Below are 19930 nucleotides of genomic sequence, written 5' to 3' on the forward strand. Positions count from 1 at the left end.
TCGTCGATCCGAAGCATCCTAATAGAGTGTGCAAGCTTGAGAAGTCCATTTATGGACTTAAGAAAGTGTCTCACAGATGGAATCTTTGCTTCGATGAGATAGTCAAAGAGTTTGGATTTGTACGAAGTGAAGATGAATCATGTGTATATGTCAAGGCCAATGGAGTATAGTTAGCTTCCTCGTTTTGTATGTCGATGACATACTGCTCATAGGAAACGACGTCCCGACTTTGCAGGAGGTTAAGTCCTGGCTCAGGAAGTGCTTCGCTATGAAGGACCTCGGAGAGGCTTCCTATATTTTGGGAACAAGGATAGTGAGAAAACAAAGTAAGAGACTAATAGGACTTAGTCAGAATACTTACTTGGATAAAGTACTAAAACGTTTTTGTATGCAAAACTTGAAGAAGGGAGAACTACCGATACAGAGTAATGCCAAATTGAGTAAGACTCAAAGTCCGAGTACAGAAGCGGAGATAGCTGAGATGAGCCGAGTACCCTACGCTTCCGTAGTTGGATCAATCATGTACGCTATGACTTGTACTCGCCCTGATGTGGCCTTTACCTTGAACATGGTCAGTAGATATCAAGGGAACCCTAGCAGGGCTCATTGGATTGTGGCCAAGAATATACTTAAGTACCTTCGGAAGACCAAGGAATGGTTCTTAGTCCTCGGAGGGAGTGATGACTTAAAGGTACGAGGGTATAGTGACGCCAGCTTCCAGACCGACAGGGACAACTACCATTCACAATCGGGCTGCCATAAAGGAGCCTATGGAAATTTTCTGTGATAATGAGGGAGCGGTTTCCTTGACCAAGGAATTGAGGGATCATGGTAGATCTGGGCATATCGACAGAAAATATCACTTTATTAGACATCGAGTAGAAGGACACCTCGTAGTGAAGAGGGTATCGTCAAAGGATAACCCAGCAGATCCGCTTACTAAGGGACTGAGTAGGGTTAAGCATTTGCAGCACGTTAGGAGCATTGGGCTGAAAGACGATATTAGTTTAGATTAGATAGTTTTGAAACATGTAATAGATAAATGTAATTGACATTTGATGATTAAATAAAAGAGTATTATTTATGAGTAAAGATACTGTCTTATGTTAATTGTTTAACTATTGTTTCATTTTTGCATGTTTTGACTTCCTGAATAATTAAGTTATTAAGAATAATCGAATTATTCGAATGGTCCACAATTGTTCATATGTTGGAAGTAGATATGAATGAAGATTGTCATGAATTGGTGTGTAGACTGTCTAAAAGGTATTAGACATAGCAAAAGTTTGCTACAACGTTCGTGAGTGCTTATAAACAAGTTTTGAGCATTGGAATAAACCCACACTTGCTGGAATCACTTTATGGAATGTGACACAAGTGATCGCAAGACAATAATTTCATATGGTCTTAAAACCAAGATATATGGTTTATTGTTTATTAATTAGTTGTGCATTGACAATGCGAAACCGCATCAGTAAATTGATGTTATGAAACGCATTGTTGTATATAGTTGATTAGTAAATAGTGAATGCATATAAGTCGAAGTTTATCTGTTACTTTTATCCTAAGAGAATAAAAACGATATCACGACCGCTCGATGATTTGATTTGACTTATGTGTCAGGCCCGGTTAGGACTGAATTGATGTGTTCAATTAAGTTCTATGTCAAATAAATCTGAGATCGAGAAACCAAAATGCTGGACAATAAGTTCCATAAGATTGTCCACATAATATCTAAACAGAGGATTGTACGATCCCTTATCTAAAGGACAGAAGATTGATAAGATCAGAGTTGACAGCGTCTTTGAGAGCTACGATTGCTAATCGGTTTGTGCTTGCATATATAGTTACTAGACTTATCCAAGTGGGACACTGTTGGATAAGTGTCTAAGGCTGTAACTATATTTGGTAAGTACTTGACCCGGTTGTGCATGGTCCTTTTGGGTTGCCTTCACCATAGCAACTTGACAGGATGATTTGTTAAGAGAGAAGAGATATTATTGTTAATATATTATGAGAATAATATATTAAAGGATTAATAATGTTATTTGATTAATATAAGTCATATATTAATTAAGAATTAATTTGGTGACTTAAAGAGGTTAATTGAATAAAGGGGCATAAACTGTCAAATGTGTGATAGTTGTGTTTTGGGCTATGTATCCTTATAGATAATGGGGTGGACGAAATTTAGGGTTTGGGAACCTTAAATTCGTCCAAGCCCAAAATCTCGAAGGATCTTGGATTGCTTAGGGCCTAAGTTATTCAATTAGGGTTAAAGGTGAAACCCTAGTATCCCATAGTATAAATAGATCCCTAGGGTGAGGGAAATCGGCACTCATGCAAGGCAAGAAACCCTAGGGCCGATTTCTCACCCTCCTCTCTCTCTCTCTCTCAAATCATCTTGTTGCTAGTTGGTGTTTGTAAGTCATTAGAGGAGTGACAATTGTGACTCTAAGCTCCAAGAAGAAGAAGTATCAAGCAAGTAATCCAAGGTATTGTTCTAGATCCTAATTCATATGATTATAATCACTTGTTTACATTAGATCTAGTATTGTAAGTCTTGGATTCGATGCATGTTCAATTAGAGAAACCTAGATCCAAGCAATTAGGGTTTGCATGTGCACATAGGAAAGTTCTTGTTGCTCAGATCCATCAATTTATACATATTTTTAGGCAATATTTATTTACATTTCTATTAATATTTTGGTCATTCCATAGAATAATGGTACTTATAAGTTTAAATTGTTATTTACAGCCAAAGAGAATCATTTTCGAAGATAGGGACTGAAATTCACAGAATATGGAACTTTGGAGGATTGAAGAAAAGAAGAACGGAAAATCACCCAAAAGACGCACTCACGATGTGAATAATTCATGATTCACGACGTGAGTGGAGAATTCTAGAAGATATGCATGCGGGTGAAAGAGTCCTTGTCTAACACGCTTATCTCATATTCACAATGTGAATCCTTATGATTCACAACGTGAACTCGGGAAATCAAAAAACTATAAATTCCCTTGCCCATTACGACTTGGGAGACTTTTGGCTAATTGGAGGGTTTCCAGAAGACGATTTTTAGTAGAGGAGAAGTTCTGGAAAAAGGTTTTCAACACCAAATGAGTAGAGGTTCATAATTTAGTTTACTTATTTGATACTTATGAACATGTTTGCCTATTTAGTTTGTGTTTGTTTGTTAGTTGCTATTATGAGCAGCTGAATCTAGCTACTCTTGTCTAGCTAGATGAAGCTTCTAACTTATGAATAGCTTAATTTTACATGGATTTATTTAGTTGGTGAATTGCTTGTGTTTGATTTATCGTTACCTAGCATGCTTATGTTTGTTTCTTTAGTTGCTTAAATACATGTTTTGTGTAGCTTAGTGACCATTAACTGCATGAACTTGTTTACCTAGTGATTTAGTGAATATTAAATTGCTAGACTTAAATTGTGTGGGACCATACATTGTTTTACATGAATTAATTAATAATTAGTAAAGTTAGACTTAAATTACTAATATAATAATAACCAACTTGATAATCCATAATTATTAGCTAGCCATAAGGACGAAGTGGATTCGAACTAGACATGAGTGTTTTTAATTAATTGATTGAATTCTGTGATTTAAGTTCGTATGGTCTTGCAAAATCAGATAAAACCCCGTTTTTGCTCTAAAATTAGGTTAATTTAGTAGTAAATAAATAAATTAGTTAACAACGTTCCCTGTGATCGACACCCAACTTACCCAGCTATTCTATAATTCGACTAAGTACACTGCCTAGGTGCATTTTAGTTAGTTAAGGTAGTTAGGTTATAAATTATAAACTTAGTGGGTACTATTGTGCACATCAAGTTTTTGGCGCCGTTGCTAGGGAACGACTTAGTTAATTATTAGTTTGTTTGCTTTAAATTGATCGATCCTTTTTGTGAGGTAAAACCTGCAAAATGTTACTTTTGCAGTTTAGTTTTTTTTAGTTAGTATTAGGATCACGTCGTGAACCTTAAGTTCACGTCGTGAGTTTTGTTTTTTTTTTTTTAGTTTTTTAGTTTTTTTTTCTGTTAGTTTTTCTGCGACAACACAAGGTGGTAACTTTTACCACGTCGTGGTGGACTATCAGTAGGGAATTTTTTTTTAGTTTTTTTGTTCAGATTTACGTTTTTATTTTGATTGTTTTGTAGGTGTTCATGACCAGAGGATCGAACACACCTTTGGTGCCACCGCTTGAAGATCCGGAGTCTACGCTGCACAAAAAGAATAATAAGAAGTCGCCTCTATAAGAACTAAAATCAGTTTTTTCAAGGAAGTCAGGAAAGAAAACGGAAGAATTGAGTTCAGCCTCAAAGAGCAAGTTTGAAGTCTTCGATCAAATTCCTAATCCACATGAGTCCGAGTACAAATCAGAAACATAATTTGGACTTTATACTAGTGAACCCGAGAACGAGCCGGAGAACGAAATGGTGATCATTGATGAGATGGCCATGGGGGATTACAAGAAGCGCATTCGAGATGATGTGGGGCTGGGTTTAGTACATCCTACGATTCCTACCAATGCCACATTCGAGTTAAAGGGACATATCCTTACTGCACTCAAGGATATCCCATTCTATGGGAAGGATCATGATGATGCTTTCAAGCATTTAGACGAGGTCAATGATATTGCGGGTTATTTTAATACTCCTAATATCCTAAGGGAGATAGCTTTGCTAAGGACGTGGCCAGTCACTTTCAAAGGAGCTGCAAAAGACTGGTTGAAGGCTCTTCCATCTGGTACAATCACCACATGGGCCCAATTGCGTGAGAAATTCCTAGACCAGTTTTGCCCACCCTCCAAAATCTCTAAACTCAAGAAGGCGATTGCCAACTTTGAGAAAAATCTGGGGGAGTCATTATACGAGGCATGGGAGCGCTACAAGGGGTTGTTAAGGAATTGTCCTCAACATGACCTCAATATTCAGCAAGAAATGTCGATATTCTATGATGGGGTGAATGTCATGACTAGACAACTCCTTGACTCACAAGGACCACTAACAAAGAAGAACCCAAATCAGGCCAAGGAGCTGATTGAAGATTTTTCAAGGCATTCTCGTGAGTATCACAACCCAGGGCGTGATGGAATAAAAGGCAGTGGAGCTGCACAAACTGAAGAGATGGCTATTGTGATGGCAATGCTCAGCAATATGGATAGAAGATTGACCCAAATGGACCAATCAATTCATGCAATTCGAGTTGGTTGCGAGAGATGTAGTGGCCCACATTTGACAAGGGATTGCAATATAGATGAATATGGAAACAAGAAAGCTCAAGTTTTCTATTTGAGTGGGGACAAATACGATGAAGATTGGAGAAAACCAAATAAGGAGTGGCTGCCTTACGATGAATACAATAAGCAAAAAGAAGAGAAATTTAGGCAAACTGGTCGGGGTTTTTACCAAAGAGAGCAACCACCAACTGAGAAGAAAGTTGGGATACTCTGATATAAAACTATTTTGAAAACAAATTTTTAATAACTCTTGGTATTTGAAATGTTTTTAAAAGTTTAAATTTGGCATGAATTTTATGGATGTTACAACCAAAGTGACCAGAGAAATCAAATTCTTTCGAAGTTCCAGGACGAACCAACAATCCAGTTTCCTGACCATACCATTATGCATCTTGATTTGCACCTTGCCACTTCCCTTGATATTGATCATCCAATCATCACCCATCATGACTGTGCCATTCCACCTTTGAAGGAGTCGGAACAGTCATGATTACATGTCATATAATAGGATGCTACAGAGTCCAATGCCCAAGCATCAACAAAAATAGATGTACATATTGTCCAAACTTCACCATAATCCCGTTCATCAGAATTTTCATGAACCACATCAGAATTGTTGCTGCTTGGTCCAACACCATTATTCCCTTTCTTCAGAAATGGACAATCTCTTCCGAAGTGTCCATTTTCCTTGCAGTTATAACATTTGATGTTGGCTTTAGATTCGGAACTTGAATTCCCTTTGTTACATCCACCTATCTCCGATGTTCTTCCTCTGTCTACGAACAAACAGGAACTAGAAACCTCTTCTCTAACTGAAATTGTTCTTTTCATTTCCTTGGATATCAAAGAATCCTTCACATCATTTATTGGATTAGTGTCTAAGTCCATAACTATAATTGGTATGTACTTGACCCGAGAGTAGCATGGTCCATTTGGGTTGCATATCACCAGGACAATTTGATAGGATGGACTTTTGAGAAGAGGTTATTTATCATCTGTTATTATGTTATAATTTCTAATATATTAATATGAAATCATATTATTTAATTAGTATTGATCAAGAATTAGTTTTGAATTAATTTTGTGATCAAAGGAGACTAATTAAATAAATGGGGATTGATTTCGTAAATCATTCATTCTTATAAAGTAGGCTTGTGATCCATAGTTCTTTATGTTGGGCTAAACCCATGTGGTGAACCATGGATACTTCATGGAGGTTAAAACGCATGAAGCCTAAGGAATGTGGAAAGTCATGCACATTAGGGTTTGCATGGTGTAACCCTAATTAAGCCACACTATATAAGAAGCCCCTTAGCCTCCAAAATTGTGCACCAGTTCTTGAAAGATCATTGAGCCGATTTTGGTGTGAGGATATTCTCTCAAAAGTCATCCTTTGTCCAAAGGTGTGTTGTGATTCCATTTCAGGCATTCATACTATTGGTGTTGAGCGCTTAAAGGCCAAACTACAAGCTACAACAAAGAGGTAATTCTATAACTCCTTTCTATGATGTTTATGTCATTTGTATGCTAGTTTTAGGCTTAATGCTTTGGAAACAATATTGCATGTATAATTAGAAAAAACATAGATCCAAAGCATCTAGGGTTTCATGTACACCAGAGGAGTGTTAGAATGCTCAAAACCTTTCATCATTTATAGTGATCTTTGTCCTACCATACAACATGGTATCAACGAAATTCTCATAAGCATTCGGCAGCGAACATAAGAGGATAAGTTCTTGATCTTCATCTTCAATCTTTACATTCACACATTGTAGGTCCAAGATGATCCTATTTAATTTCTCTAGATGATCCTTAACTTGGGTGCTTTTCGACATCCTAAGAGTATACAAACGTTACTTCTGGTATAGCATGTTCGTCAGAGAATTGTTCTGATACTTGTCACACAATTTCTCCTAAAGCCCATCAACACTCATTTGATCCATGACCTTTCTAAGTACTTCGTGTGTCAAACTCAAAAGAATTGCGTTATGCGCTCTTTCCAGGTTATCCACCTTCCTTTCAGCCACCATGTCCTTTGGTAGTTTCGCTTCTCCTTCCAGTGCCACCACATATCCTTGTTGAACTAGAAGAGCATTCATCTTCACCTTCCACAAAATGAAATCATTCAAGCCATTGAACTTCTCCAAATTAAACTTGTGAGATGCCATCTTCAATCAACAGAACACCAACCACAACTTTCATACCACTTGTTAGGAAATCATACGATACTTGTCAAGACTCATAACAAATATGATGCCACTTGCCAAGTTCTGATGACCCTTGTTAGGTACTAATGCGGATAACAAGCAAAACTAAAAGCACCAAAGACACAATATTTATGTGGTTCGGTCAAGGTGAGCTACATGTATGGGCATAAGGAGAGTATTCTTTATTTCATAATTCTCAAATAGAGGTTACAAGTACAAGGCCCGTTGTGACCAATATAGTCACTTGATGGAAGGAAAACTTTCGTTTAGGAGGAGCACGCCTCAAACCGCACACCGGTCTCACAGACACCATCCCGTTCTGTAGCCAAAACGGCGGCAACTTACATCGGCAATCTATGGTGCCCAACAACCAGCACAGCCCAACAAATAGCAATCATAACCACAACTCCACAAATCATCATAAAGTAACAAATAGAGATCCATGCATCGCAACAACAATCCTTCCTGCACGTTTTTGGCACTGGAACCTGGATCCCTCACACCATTCAACCATGACCACAATATTCCTCAATGGTCCACCCACACGCTGCCATGGCAGGGTTGTCTCATGTTTTGATATTTGCACAACAACCGTCGAGCTTCAACCAGCTTGTATAGCAGACGCCAGGTGCAACCCTTGCACCTTCTTAGCTGCAAGTAACATGCGTGCAGACTTCATCCAACCATGGACCTGGCCCTTATGGATCTGACGTCTAGTCCTTGGTAGCATCTGAATTCAACCCCTTCATGACAGTCGGTCATCCGTTCAACCCATACACACAACAGTACACAGGAGCAAGCCCATATCTAGTTCCTCCGGAAGGGCAATATGCAATCCAAAACCTTGGGTTACAGCCAAACCTACAACAGTATCAGCCATACATCTTGCAGACAACCATGCATAACCAGATGTATGCGAGCCCCTACCAGATGAAGCAACGCATGGCTTATGGTGGTATGCCATATTCATACATGGACAACCCCATGCAAAGAGTAAATTCCAACTTCTGCCATGAACTCCTGCAGTACAAGATCCCGCACAATGCAATGATTCCAAACATGCCAAAGTATGACGGCACTACAAACCCAGATGACCACATCGATAACTACGAGTGGATGATGACATCTCTTAGGATGGATCGCCACTTCACCTGCACATATTTCCCTTGCACCTTAACAGGAAATGCAGGCAAGTGGTTCAAGTCTCTAAGGCCAGTCTCAAGCTTTGAGCAGCTAAAATACCTTTTTCCACAACAACTTCATGCAATTGATAAAAGGAAAAGGAGATGCCAACTTCGTGATGGCGTGCAAACAAAAAGAAGGAGAATCGATCCGTGACTACTATGATCGGTTCACGCTAGCTACCCTGAATGTCCTGGGACATGAAGAATTCCTGGTGACAGGCGCCTTTGCTCAAGGTCTGCTTCCTGGACCCCTATCAAGAAAATTGCAAAGAATAGTTCCCCGATCCAGGGATGAACTCAAGTTCCATGTGGAAAAATACCTACGTCAAATCGAGGGGGAGGAACAAAAAGAGGCCAATCTGAAGGCCGTGGCCAACGCTTACCTCAAACAGAAGGAAATGACACCCCGACCAAGCCCGATTCAGCAAGAAAAACAAGAAGGCAACCAGTAGAGACACAATCGTCATTCCATGCATATATCACGACGGTATAGACCATTCAACAGGGATGAAAGCAGAAGTAGCCACAATGATGTCTACACAATCAGTAAGACTCCATCCAAGGAAAACAAAGAAAAGACCAAGTTCTGTGAGTACCATCGAAGCAAAACACACGACACCAACGAGTGTACAGTATTGGAGTGAGAGATTTATGAGAAACAACTAGTGGGAAATATAGTCGACATAGTGAAGGACCTCAGGACGAGATTTAATGGGAATAAGCACCATCCCAAAAATCAAAAAGATGGGGGAAAGGAAAACGAAAGAAAGGTCGATATATTCACCATCACAGGGCCCCGACCATGTGGCAATCGACCGAGCCAGCGTGTGGGTGCGCATGTATACCACCAAAACATCCTCAATATAACATTTTCAATGCACGATCCATGGCCAGAGCACAAGGATCTGAACGATCCTCGGCACATAACTGGTTTCATTAGCCAAAACCATGTTGAACAAGTATACATCGATCCCGGAAGCAGGGTCAACATGATTTATGAACACTGCCTTCAGTAGTTACCGATTGAATGGAAAAAGCACATCCAGTTACCACGCTAGGGCCAGTTAGTTGGGTTCACTGGTCATGACATCTAGCCAACAGGAACAGCCACGCTCCCATTTACATTGATCAATCATGATGGAACCAAACAAATAAGATGGGCGCTTGAATTCTCGGTTGTTGACTGTCCAACTGATCACAATATCCTACTAGGCCGTCCAATAGTGTTCCAGCTGCATGCAATCTCGTCTACCTTTCATGGTGTCCTAAAATTTAGCACGGATGGCAAATCGGCAACGGTAGTGGGAGCTAGGTCGGGTAATAGATGTGACGCCCAACGAGGAATGAAACTAGAAACCCAATTGCCTCGGAGCGAAGCTCGCCGAAAAATGGAAAAGCCACAGCGAAAAGCAGCACAATGCTCTGACCCACGACCCTAGGAAAAGACAAAGAGGTGCATTCAGCCGGCTCACAACACATCTCCCCCAAAGGGAAGAACGCGCCAACCTAACGATGAATCAGCCAAAGTATGAAACGAAAATCGCAAAGAAAAAAAGCGCCTACTCACAGGTAAAGGCATCAACCATGCCCATAACCAATGGACGAGTTGTGCCCGACTAGAGAGCGATTCGAGACTCAAAGTACATTTTGGCCAATGCAGAGTATGAACCAAAACCCAGAGGAATGAAGGAATGGGCACCAGAAGCACCGAAGCCAGGGGCAGAGTGCCAACCCGCAAACTTCCCTATGTGAGAAAACTAACAAGTGCCCCTGACACACTAAATGGCACCCCAGGCAATGACATGAGACGCAAGGCTGAAAGACACTACAGAAAACACGAATGGCACTCTCACCAGGCTGCGGGGAGGCACTTCCCACGGTTATGTCCCGTATTGTGTCGAGAAGAAAGAAAAGTGCAGACACATCCAGAGTATGAGCATAAAAGTTCATCTCTCTCACACTGGGCACCGCCAACAACGACAGGAGGGAAGCCCATCAAGAAGCACTTGCTGTAGACAAGGCATAGAAACACAACAGAAGTGAGGTAGCCATAGCAGAACACTCAATCCAAAATAAAGTTGATCCTTAGAAAAAGGAGTGTAGTCGAACTCCACCCAAGATAACCATACTCCAGGTGTCGAAGTGAAGATCAGGCATACGCCCCGAAACTTAGAAATTCAAGGTCTATTGTCTTATGTCTTTCTCTCCTTTTCAAGAAATAATATAATTTTCATTTTGAAAAAACTTTCCAGAATTCTGTATTTCAAAAACGCAAAGCATAGATGTTGTGCATATTTTCCAAGTAGCAACAACGACCGATCACGTACGCTACTTGAGAAAAATCCATGCAAGGATGCAACCATATGTCTTAAAAGAGTCATAATCTTTACCCACAATGTGCCAATAACATCTAAGAAGTGAGAATGTATAAATCAAAATTAATAGCACAATACAAGGGGTTCTAAAAGATTCATAACCTTTCCCCTGATATCATAATAGTAAAAGGCCTTGAGGTGACGATCTTGGCCTATGTATTGGCAGATAGACCATACAAGTCCACAACAGTGACTAACATTTTACAGCTTCACATAATAAGCCTAACTAAGCATACAAATCAACGGAGCATGGTTCAATAATAGCAGCCATACGACGTCTAAATCACACATTAGCCAATTAACATAAACCCTGGAACAAGGGAGTGTGCTTAAAGGTACCACATGACAGACCATAATATATGTGCTAACATGCCACAACAATGTGTATACCTACAAGAAAACGGAAGAAAAGACTTCCAAGCAAAAGTACTAAACAAAGTACACAGTTTATGGTTAGTTATGGCCAACATTCTTTACTATACACATAGTACATAAAAAAGGCAACTACACAACAAGCAAAAGGGCAAGACACAAATCATCCCTCAGAGTCTGAAAAAGAACCTCCCAGATTCGACCTACCACAAAACTAGTGGAAGTTGTCATAATACAGATTCCCCAAGTGAAAGAGGCCCACGGAATCCGTCTCAGCCAGGGACGATAAAAGTGGCATCCACCTCTTTAGCCCTTTTTGCAACACGGACAGGATCTCAGACTTCAGGTTCTCCGAAACTTGTAGAGCAACCACCAGTTGTTTCCCCTTTTCAAATCCAAGGGCCTCACATGCCTCACGAATACCCCTGACACCACTGGAAAATTATGCGCTCTCGATAACCTTGTTGATTACGTGAATCACCCCCTTCTCCAGCACCCATTGCAAATTACCTCAAGCGATGACACCTTCAACACGGGCTCGAGCCAATTAACGTTGACACCTTGTGAGTCTATTTGCTAGCACATCCTTCTCTCGAGTAAGAGAGCTCAGTTGGTCCTCAAGTCGCTCTGACCAATCCTCCAAAGTGGCCACTTGATCCTCTAAAATGACCTTCTCGCAGGCCACAATGTTGTTCTACTCAACAAGAACTTGGCGACCCGCCTCTGATTCACGAACCTCCTCGCTCATTCCTGCCAAGGCACCCTGCAATATTTTCAATTGCCCCTGATTCTCACCAGCACGGAGAACCCGGTCGGCGGATGCAACCATAAGGGCAGAGGTCTGGGCCGCAACATAACAAAGGTCACCAGCCATACGAGCACTTGATTGACCCGCAAGCGAGCTCATCGTGGCTGGAGGATTAGCGCATCTGCTCCACTCATGGGTAGTAGCGTCTTCTGACAGTAAGGAGTCTCTAGTAATCGCCCAGCACAGAGCGTAGGGCTCAAAAGACACAAAGTGAGATGAAGTTCCTGTTTTATCAACCAGAGAAGGCTTCTCGTGCTAAAAAGAACCTCCAGGTGAACTCGGCGCACCCCCAAATATAGAGTCGGAACCAGGGTTAACCTAGGGCAAACCAGCGGATGGTGAGGGTGACGCCTCCGAAGAACTAGAAACCACCACTACCTCTTTTTTCCCAGGCATAAAAAATTTACCGCCGAGAATACCCCCGATACCGCCAAGAAGCCTGGCCACATATACAATTCTACGGGCTTTACGAGGACGAAGACCAGCATCGTCGGATTCTGTCTCGTCATCCGATGACGACACCACATGCAAACTTCGCCTTTTCCGAGTAGGAGCTCTACCTCTTCCTGCTTGCACCCCAGCAGGCAAACCGAAAGGAATAGAAACTGACAAGAGAACTGGAGAAACGACCCCAACGGTCGGCTGGGAAGGCAACGCAGGCCCGCTAGAACCTATATTTCCTACTTCCACCAAGGGTAGTCTAGCAAGCTCTCGCATGCGTCTTTCAGACACAGGAGGAGGAGCCTCTACAAGATCGATCTCCCGATGGCAAAGCTTGCCCTGATAGTGACCATGTTGGGCCATCTCCAAAGAAATCTCGGCCTCAGCATCTGTGAAAACAAACACCAAAAGTAAGATCTCACAAGCCAACAAGATATCTTATCCTTACTCTGTTTTCAAAAAGGGGGGGGGGGAGAATGGTTAATACCGCATCTCACAATGAACATCTATGCCATTTCCCTGCAAGCCCTCTAGGCAGCACTGATACCGGCCGCTGCAAGAATGAAATCTTTCCAGTTCCTCCCAGCGATGGTGATGTTTCCCATACGCTTGCCAAGAGTCAGATTACTCCCACACAACTTGAGGAGACGATCATCAAAATCTTGGGTTCTACGATATCCACGCCCTACAAGTTTTGGTTAACCGAAAGCTACTGACGTTGCTAATTTTTCCTCGGAGTGTCTTGTTCAGAAATCAACTGACGAATGCCTCTTCTATTCACTAAAGTATAGACCCCGAAATTCGTAGTCGAACAGAAGAAGTAACTGAAAACCCAGAAAGTTGGTACATAACCCAGAGACCGACAAATCCGTTCAAAACCGAGGATTTTATTAACAACGCTCGGGGTCAACTTGTCGACAGAAAAGCCATATTGGTCCACAATCATGTTGAAGAAATTGGATGTCGACAAGTGTAATCCCGCTTCAAATACAGGGATCGAAACCCCCACCTTCTCTTGAGGGCGGTCGTAGATTGACGCCCCCCTTTGTCGGAATCAGTACTCCGTGCTTTGGTAAGAAGCCGAAGCGATCTTGCAGAAATTGGAACTCCTCGGCAGTAGGGAATCTACCGTAACGGTCCGTCGTTGAGAAAAGGATGAACAATCAAACAGAAAATTAGCAGAATACCCGGATTGATGTAGCAAAGCCGGAATGGGGATATGAGGATGAAGAGCCTGTGGAAAAAAAAGGGAGACTTTAAAGGCGAAACTGTGATAATAGGAAACGATACTCATACGGATCCCCTCTGCAGTTCCGATTCCATCCTCTCTAGCATATCACAACACATAACATACTAACAGTTTCACATGTATTACTTTCAACTATTTAAACTATAGATTCCAAAAAGTCATAACAATTTTCATTTTTCAAAAGTTTCCATTTTAGATCATATTTAGTATTTATGTTTTCAACTTCAATAACATATATTATTTCAGATTTTTCTCAATGGAAATTGTTGATGAAGTTAGCTCAGAATCTGAATTTGTATCTGAAAACGAGGTGACGAATAATGACAAAGGGAAAAAGAAACAAAAGAAAAAGACCTCAAACCCAAAAAAAGGTAAAAAAAACAACCTCGTGCTCCTTCTACAAGTGAATCCCCTTCTATACATTTGAAGAAAAGAAAATATATTTAGTGGGGTCATTTTCAAGATACAAGCATTCCGGATCTTGCAAAGTGTATACATTGTCAACGTAGGATCGGTTGTGCAACTTTTTTTTGGTACTTCCCCTCTGAAAAATCATGTCTTGAGTTGTAAAAAATACCAACCAAATATTGATAAGAAACAAAAGCTTATTGATCTCGAGTCTAAAACAGATGCAAGTGATGATGGTTCTGTTGAAACTGCAACAATACCTAAGTTGTGGGAGTTCAACCAAGACATGATTAGGAAAGCCTTAGTTAAAATGCTAATCATTGATGAGTTTCCATTTTCTTTTGTGGAACGTGAGGGTTTTCGTGAATTTATGAAGGTAGTTAATCCCTATTTTCTCATTCCTTAACGTTCGACCTTTACCAATGATTGCTACACTTGTTTTATAGATGATAGGAGAAAGTTAACAGATATGTTAAAAATTTGTCTTCCATAGTTTGCCTAACCACAAATACTTGGACTTCAGGGAAAAATTTTATGTTATATGTGTTTGACCGCACATTTCATTGATAACGATTGGCGTTTACATAAAAAAAAATTATTAGTTTTTGTCCAATCATTGGTCATACAGGGGTACTAATTGGTAGAATGTTTTCTTGGACCTCTTGGACAAGGAAAGTTTTGATCTTTTTCCTTCGTTTTCAGCCATGCAAGTTATCTTGTCTATTTAGGTTATTTTGGGGTAATAACGTTTAGATCTTGAAAGCTTGAGACATTATTATGGATAACATTGGAAGCTTTATCCATCTATACATCATGTAGATTAATATTTGAAAGTTGGAGACTTGGACTTAATGAATTAAGTTGAGAATAATGCATTTTAGGGTCCCTTCGAGACTTAAAGTCTAGATCTTGGTTGTTTGGATAATCCTAATGGATAAAGTTGGAAACTTTATCCATTATGGAGCTATTAAGAACCATAAAAATGTGATCTTGGTCCTTATATCCCTTCCATGCAAGAGTCATGATGTCTTAATGGATTATTAAGTTAGGGTTTTAGTTTTTAGAAATTTTCTAACTATGGGAAGTCATAAAGGTGGAAACTTTATGACTTAGAGCAATGTGTTGGGACTAGATCTAGGTTTTGGACGAAAGGACTTACGAAAATAAGCAATTAATGGAAAAAGTGTCATCTGACCGAGTACGTTGGGTGTACTTCTGAGTACGTTGCGCATACTTGTATGGAGTCTCGTTTTCGGATGCTGAGTATGCCATGCGTATGAGCTGAGTACGATGGGCATACTCAACCTGAAGTTTGACTTCTTGACTTGTTCACTTTGACCTTTGACCAGGGTTTTGACCGAGTTTGACCAAAGGGTATTTTGGGCAATAGTTTGAGACAAGGTCACTGTATCGTCCCAAAATAATGACAAAAAACTTATTTTTTTAGATTAATAAATCTTTAATTCATAACAACTCATAAAACCAAGGTAGACAAGACTTGGCAAAACAACATTAAATCAGAGTAATTCTCTGCGAAAACATGTGGTGTGTACTCTGCAATCATCTTGATCCCTTCTATATTGAAACCGAAGTACCTGAATTATAAACTGAGAACTGTAAGCACAAAGCTTAGTGAGTTCCTCAAGATACCACATACCACATGTAACGCCTGGGTTTCAGGGCTAAGCATTTTTGTCAATGTAATAGTCTAGGTCAACTCTTGTAACTCTTTTTGAAGTAATAAAGATGAAATATTTGAGTATTATGTGAATTATATGTGTTTATTATTTAATTATAAATGTATAATTAATAAAGAATAAAAATGAGCGTCAAAATTAAAGTGTGAGATAATCCCGATATCTCTACATAAAGTTGTAGAATATGTCTCAAGGTTTCCGTGCATATAAGGAACGCCGAAATCCGAGTTATAACGAAGAAGTTATGACCCGTCGAAGTTTCACGACAGAACCGGCACGATACCGGGAAGCGTGAATAGTGAATTTACGATAGAGCGAGATTTAGCCTTAATGATCTAAACGAAAGTCGTAGAATATGTTAAACTAAGAACATCGATAAAAAGAACGCCCAAATCTGACTTCGTATGAAGAAGTTATGAGATTTTAAACAGACCAATCCTGTCCCGGCTTGTTAAAAATATAACTTTAAAAATAAAGTCAAAATTAGCCGACGGAGTCTAAACGAAAGTTGTAGTGTACGTCTTCACCTACGCGTGGATATAAAGAACGTCAAAAACGGAGTTCGTATGAACGAGTTACAAATTATAATAGCATATTTACGTATTAAAATAAAGTATAAATCATGTATACGTACACATATATATATATACATATGTATATATCATTAGAAAGGTATCGACGATGCGGTCATTATAAGACTAATGTTGAGTTCTTTCGACATTAGTTTAGTACAAATATCATTAAATCCATTTATAATAGTATTATAGAGGGGTGTTTAGTTATTTATATAACTAAAAGGTCATTAAGTAATTATGGAGGGTAGTTTTTGAAAATTCAATTAGTATAAATAAGAGCCTTGGGCTCTCATATTTCTTGCACCATTCTCTTGATTCAAGAGTCTTTCTCTCCTTATCCCCCGAGCATTTCGGTCCCTCGTGATTCGACTTCTCTTTCTGTAGCTTAGTATAGTAAGGTGAGCGCTGAAACGCTGCACGAATCTTTCTTAGAAAGATTCAGCGACGAAGTTCTGCCCCTGCAGAGCCCGACTCCTAGCTAAAACCCCCTTGTAAGTAAGTTATGCTTACCTTATTTTAATATAGCTTATATTTAAAATTAGTATTGTTATTATGAACTTATAATAAATATTTGAGCTATTATTATAACTTATATAAGTGTCGTTATAATATTTTTTTTAACTACTCGCGGTACGGGGAATCTGGTTTAAAGGGCCGCATAGGGTTGTTGGATTTCAGAAGTGCTATATGCCAAAATGGTCCTGCCCTCCGGTGTTTTATGTCTGGCCCCTGTCTGTACATAGTGGTTGGAAAATATTGTTTAACGCTTATATAATAATAATAATAATACTAAGACTAATAGTTGGTCACGGTAAATATTAGACTAAAATTTAGCGATAATAATGCTAGGTTTCGTCGAAGGAAAATAGAATCGTTAGAAGCAAGCGCTGCCCGATTTTGGAATCATCACCTTAACAAGTGAGTGCATAGTTACTTTCAACTTACACATAGATATGAAGTATTTTATATAAATTACGTGCTATGTGTGCATATTATCTGAATACTTGCTATCTATGCTAGATGAACGTTGTTATACATGTTTTCAATGATTTAAACTGTATATGTATTTTATATCTACGAAAATGTTGGGGTAAAACATGGGTAGATGCAATAGGTGATGTGTGATAAAATGATGAGAGGCCTCGATGTTGATGTTGTTGATTCTGTCATCTAGCGGAGTATGGATGACGACCACGGACTCTTCTAGACAGTCCAGTGGAACACTAGCAGGCTTGCAACCTGTAGGTGTTTGTGAACGATATGTTCACCGGTGTACTCCATCCCCCACATGGTTGCCTTTAGGACATTTATTGCTGAGGAAACCCCTTAGCAGTAGTGTCCGTCCCGATGATGATCCTTAGGCTAGGTCCCTTATGATAGGTGTTTAGGGACGTAAAGTGAGGATAACGGGAACGGGTAATCGGGTTATTGTTGATCGATGAAATTAATAAACTTATTTATTGTGGGTTGAAAACCCTATGTGCTCACCAGGCTCCCAAGCCTGACCCACTCAGTTTTATGTATTACAGGTAGTGGCGCATGAGCATAGGCGTGATGTTTTGGACGAGGGATTACGGTTATAGGCCTGTAGATATGAAATAATGTAGTAAGGCTTATATTGTACTGTTTATGCTTTTGATCTGTACGAACATGACATCCCGAGTCTTTTAATGAAATACATTTCTATGGAAATGCTTTTGATAAATCTTTATCATATTTTTGTTTTGGGACAAATTCCGCAACACTTTCATTTAAAATGTAACTCTGATTTTTAAACAAAACATAAACAAACCGGTCTTTTCTGGCCGTGATTTTGGGGATGTCACAGTTGGTATCAGAGCATTAGTTTAAGCGAACTAGGAATTTGTAGGATTTCTAGACTTAAACTTAGAATGCTAAGCGATGATTGTGAGGTGTGAGAACTAGCTTATTTTAGGAATTGTGCCTAAAATGATTTTATGTGCTAAATGCTTTGTGCATAATATGCTGTTAATTGTTCGGATCTATGGTCTGTTGCCGACTGGATCTGGAAACCTTATGTGTTTAGGATTCTAAACGTACGACTACGATATTAGAACTAGCATGTAAACGTTTCGGAGTGATAAGGACGATTTAAAACGTCTATCCTAAATAAAGATCTAAATTCACCTTATTTGGTGTATAGATCAAGATGGCAAGGACCCGTAGTGGAAACGTGAACGCAAATGGAGGTAGGAACCAACCCCCAGTGGTTCAGCAAATACCTGTTGTTGAAGAAGTTGCACCTGAGCCAGTCACCATGGCTGGAGTTCAAGCCATGATTCAGGCTATGCTAGCTGAACAAAGGGAAGAAATGAGACGGATGCTCCACGAAAATAGGGACGAACCTACCATACATGTTGAACCGACGGAGCCAGTTCCCGAGCCATATGAGGAAGGGAACTATAGCCGCCAAGTGAGTCAAGTAGGGACTCAAGGTGAGCAAAAGGATGGCCCAGAAGGGAGAAACAACAAGGATGGGCGGATGTACAAAAATTTCTTGGGTGCGAAACCACCAAGTCTCTCAGGAAGCCCAAAGCCTGTTGAGATTATGGACTGGATCTCTGAGATGGAGATGGTGTTTGAGAGCTGCGACTGCAGCGAGAAGCAGAAGACTGTCTTCGCTGTGAGACAATTGAAAACTGGAGTCTTGAGCTGGTGGAAGCTATTGGCAGATACAATGCCATGGGGAGAAGCTCTGAAAATGTCATGGGATGAGTTCTTGGAACAACTGAAGGCGCAGTACTGTTCAGAGATAGACCTGATTGATCTGAACAATGAGTTCCAAAATTTGAAGAAGGGGAGAATGAGCATCGATGACTATGCTGCTGCATTTACGGAAAAGATGAAGTTGTTTCCATACCTAGTGCCAACCGAACTTTCCAAAATTGAGAAATTCGCAAACGGACTGCCGGCTGACTTTGGCTTAACAGTCAAGATGGAAACCACTCTGAAATCAGCTGTTCGAGCAGCTAAGAACGTGGAGACCCAACAAAAGGAAAGAGGTCTGGAGAGGGCTGAGGTTGGTGAGAAACGGAAGTTCAATGGATCCTCGAAGTCCAACAAGAAGAGTAGATTCTCGAAGTCTGGTTCGAGGGGAGGAGGATCAGAAGTGAAGTGGTGTGACAAGTGCAAGAAGAAGCACTCTGGGAAGTGTGACGGAGGGGTCACTTGTTACAAGTGCAGAAAGCCTGGGCACTACGCCAATGAATGCACCCTTAACCAGAAAGCCTGTTATGGGTGCAATGAAGAAGGGCACATTTTGAAGGACTGCCTGAAGAAGAAGGAGACAGGAAGACCCAACATACCACTAAAGCCGAAGGCGAGAGCCTTC

At 40.2% G+C, this 19930-nt stretch overlaps 1 non-coding gene across 1 annotated transcript; it reads right to left on the reverse strand.

Moving 5' to 3' along the window:
* Positions 1–4840: 4840 nt before the first annotated feature.
* On the reverse strand, positions 4841–4947 carry LOC145071555 (small nucleolar RNA R71). Its single transcript, XR_013690563.1, has one exon. It is a non-coding gene; the product is annotated as a small nucleolar RNA R71 (small nucleolar RNA).
* Between the last annotated feature and the right edge of the window lie 14983 nt (positions 4948–19930).

Source organism: Lactuca serriola, chromosome 8 (genome assembly GCF_051521515.1).
Source record: "Lactuca serriola cultivar US96UC23 chromosome 8, Lser_US96UC23_V15, whole genome shotgun sequence".
Taxonomy (NCBI): Eukaryota; Viridiplantae; Streptophyta; class Magnoliopsida; order Asterales; family Asteraceae; genus Lactuca; species Lactuca serriola.